Source organism: Leucoraja erinacea, chromosome 7 (genome assembly GCF_028641065.1).
Source record: "Leucoraja erinacea ecotype New England chromosome 7, Leri_hhj_1, whole genome shotgun sequence".
Classification (NCBI taxonomy): Eukaryota; Metazoa; Chordata; class Chondrichthyes; order Rajiformes; family Rajidae; genus Leucoraja; species Leucoraja erinaceus.
In genome coordinates this window covers 22,071,684-22,075,648 of record NC_073383.1, presented here as the reverse complement: position 1 = coordinate 22,075,648, position 3,965 = coordinate 22,071,684, and the positions used below count along the sequence as shown (strand labels likewise).

The window sequence follows — 3,965 nt, the reverse complement described above, 5'->3', positions numbered from 1 at the left end:
AGTGTCAAAACAGACAGTAATGGTGGGAAACATAGGGTGCTTGGCTTGTTTGCTAAGGCATGAGAGAGGTCAGATTCATGTTAAAAGTCTGAAGAAGAATCCTGATCCAAAATGTAGCCTTTCCATGTTGTCCAAAGATGCTACCTGACCCGTTGAGTTATTCCAGCACTTTGAGTTCTATGCAAGATTCCAGCATCTGCAGTTCCTTGTGTCTTCTGCATAAAATATTAGTTAAGCACTGTATCTGAACATCATACTGCGGGAAGAACCAATTGGAGGAACAGCACCTCATATTTTATTTGGGCAGTTTACAATCCAGCGGTATGAATATTGATTGCTCTAATTTCAAGTAACCCTTGCTTCCCCTCTCTCTCCATCCCTCCCCCACCCTAGTTCCCCTGCTAGTTGCACTGTCCTCCTGATTAATTTTACTGTTTGTACACCTCGTTGTCATCTTCCCCATTACCAATTTTTGATACAAATACATCGCTTGATGCTCCTGAACTCATCATCAGTGATGTAACCTGGGGTCATTGAGTGTTTCGGGACTTTCAACATCAGCCACCCTCACGCAGGCGACCCAGCCGTGGTTGATCAGACCACGACTTGTGTTCAGATGGCATTCGCTCCTCCCCATGGACCTCCTCTCCTGATCCAGAGCCATCTCGAGGCTTTCTCCGCTGCCTCTGTGGTGTTCTTGATGGCCCTTCTCCTTACCACTCCGTTGATGCCCAGTGCACTCAAGGCTTTATAGAGCGATTGCCCTGCAAAACCTCTGCAGCCAACCTCGATGGGCATACACCTTGCCTTCCAGCCCTGCTTGCGGCAGTCTATGACCAGCTCTTCAAACTTGGCCATCTTCCTCTTGTGGGCCTCCTCCAGACGGTCCTCCCACTGCACTGTCAGTTCCAACAAGACGATGTTTTTGGTCGCCTCTGAGACCAGGAGGGTGTCTGGCCTCAGGGTGGTCGTGGCAATGTGCTGTGGAAACTTCAGCTGTTTCACCAGGTCTACGGAAAGCTGCCAGTCCTGCGCAGTCGCCAGGATTCCTGACGGATTCCTGGCTGCTGTGGTTCGTGGCAGCTGCACTCCGGCCTTCACGAAGGTGATCATCTGGGTGGTGGGGCGTGCTCGTCTGCAGCTGCTGATTCCCCTGCTGATGGCTTCTGCAATGGGTTTGAGAACCTGGTCGTGACGCCATGTGTACCGGCCCTGCCCAAGAGACTTTGGGCAACAGCTCAGGATGTGTTCCAACGTCCCCTTGCCTGAGCATTGCGGGCAATCTGGAGATTCTGCTTTGCCCCAGATGAAGAGGTTCGATGGGGTGGGCAGAACATCATACACTGCCTGGACCAGGAACTTGTTGCGCTGTGGTTCAGCCTGCCAGCTCAGTCCATGTGACTTTTCGGTCCACGGCCTGCTCCCACCTTGTCCAGGCTCCCTGCTGCCTCAATCCAACTGCTCTGGTACACCTCTCCTCCTCCACCACTGCCCTCACTTCATCCTAGACCAGCCTGCGCCTCTCCTTCCCCTTGGCCTTGTCAAACTGGGGAGATGGGAAGATTCCCAGACCAGCTCTTCCCCAAGTCACTGCTCCCATCAGGACTCTGTGGCGTATCCGGGACTCCGCTTGCAGCACGGCTTTGCCGGCTCTCCACTTCCTCCCAGTTTTCACCTCCACCCCTGCTTGAGCCACCTTGGGGTCGCTAGAGTCCCTGTACAGCATCGCCTCTCTGGCCCGAGTCACCTTGAACTCCTCCTCCAGGGATTTCAGGGGCAGCTGGAGCTTGGTGTTATTTCTGTAAAGGGCGATGCTGCTAAGGCTCCTGGGCAGTCCCAGTCACCTTCTGAGAAAGCTGCTGACTTTCCTCTCCAATCTCTCTACGATGGATATTGGGACTTTGTAAACAAGCAGTGGCCAGAGTATCCTTGGCAGGATACCATGCTGGTAAATCCATGCCTTGAACTTGCCGGGAAGCCCCGACCGGTCCACTGCTCTCAGCCAACTCTCCAGCTCCTGACAGCTTGCCTGGACAGATGCTGTATCCTTCAGGCTGGTGTTAAACACCTTGCCAAGACTCTTCACTGGCCTTTCGGAGACAGTTGGGATTGGTGTCCTTTCGATGCTGAAGTGGAACCTGTCCATGACTTTGTCCTTCTTCAGCACCACTGACCTTGATTTTCCTGGCTTAAACCTCATCCTTGCCCATCCAATCAGTTTCTCCAACCCCTGCAGGATCCACCTGCCTCCTGGCACTGACTCAGTGGTGACAGTCAGTCAATAATAAACCATTGTACATTTCCTTGGCCATCGTTTGCTTTGATCTGTCCTTTTCACCCCTTACATGCTCTTGGTACCCTTTCATATCTCTAGTTTCCCTCTCCCCTGACTCTCAGTCAGAAGAAGGGTCTCGACCCTGAAACGCCACCCATTCCTTATCTCCAGAGATGCTGCCCGTCCCACTGAGTTGATCCAGTATTTTGTGTCTATCTGCGGGAAGGACATTTTGATACTCCACCATCGAAGGGACCTATAGGAGGCTCTGCCTCAAAAAGACAGCTAGCATCATCAAGAACCCAGACCACCCTGGCCGCGCTTTCATTTCACTCCTGACATCAGGAAGTTGGGATAAGAATGTGAAGACCGTGACCTCCAGGTTAAGGAACAGTTTCTTACCAACAACCTTCAGGCTCTTAAATACGACAAATGACAACTAAACTTTGAACTACGAACTGTCTTGGTTGTACTAAGAACTTTGGGCTTTTGTATTGTTTTGCACTAATTTGAGGATTTTATATTTATTGAACTTCCTTTTTTGTTTGTTAATTATGTTAACTATTGTGTACTATGTTTACAGACCTGTTACACTGCTTGAAGTAAGAATTTCATGCAACAGTTTTCACTATATCTGACAATTAAACACTTGACTCCAAACTCTTGAAAGCGAGGCAGAAGAGATTTACAAGGACCTGGTTAGGACTGGAGTATTAATTACTGCAGAGTAGATAGTCTGGGGTTGGTTTACTTGGAACAAATAAGAGTTAACTAAGGTGTATTGGATTATGAGAAGCAGAGGCAAGTTGAAAAAAATGGACTCATTTCTCGAGACAATTAAGGCTCATGAATTCATATTAATTAGTCGAAGACTTGGGATGAAAAAGTTCCTCAACCCCCAAGCATGGGAGATGTTCCAAACTCAGTGTCCATAAGTCTGGTTGAGGGCAAGCCTGAATCACAGTGGGCACACTGTAGATACGGAGTATGTTGTATGCTTTGCCTGGATCTGCTCTTGCACAGCCATTACTTACAAGGCTGTAGACCAAGACCAGAGAAGTGGGAGTAACATGAATAGTCCCATTTTTGCTTGGCATGGGCACACTGCGCTATAAATTTATTTGATTAGACTACCAGAATTGCTTTCATTTTCTTTTTAAAGCTGCATAGTGGAAAAAAATCATCAACTTTCACACGACCATGGAACCATAGAAATGTTAATGTAATTTCCACACTGTTAATAGCTTTTCTAGATTACACTTATGATGCCACACTGTAACCCAAATTTATTACCTTTGCTTTACCTGACTGTACCCATAGGAATTTGCAATTTTGCCTGTTTATTGCCGTTGATTGCAGCAAAGATTTTATTGTACCTTTGACAAGGATCTTTTTAATTGCCTAATTGCCTTACAATTGTCAGATTCAGAAGACAGTGTAAAAGAATCATACGAGTATAGATTGCACAATCACTTCTGCTCCTTCCAGAGATTTGTCATCTGAAGAGGTTTTTTTTTTTTACTTGTGAAAAGGCAAAGGTGCAGTGGACCCTTGAGTGCTGCAAATCTCTAGTGCTAGAATTCACATATCTTACATTCAAAGGACACTTTCACCTCCTTCACTTTGTTTAAATATATCCTAACCCTTCTGCTAGACTGGGTTTCTGGATAAATGACCTCTATCTAACTGA

At 47.4% G+C, this 3,965-nt stretch overlaps 1 pseudogene; it reads right to left on the bottom strand.

Annotated features, from left to right (window-relative positions):
• Window positions 1-557: 557 nt before the first annotated feature.
• LOC129699135 (uncharacterized) lies at window positions 558-2,272 on the bottom strand (annotated as a pseudogene).
• Between the last annotated feature and the right edge of the window lie 1,693 nt (window positions 2,273-3,965).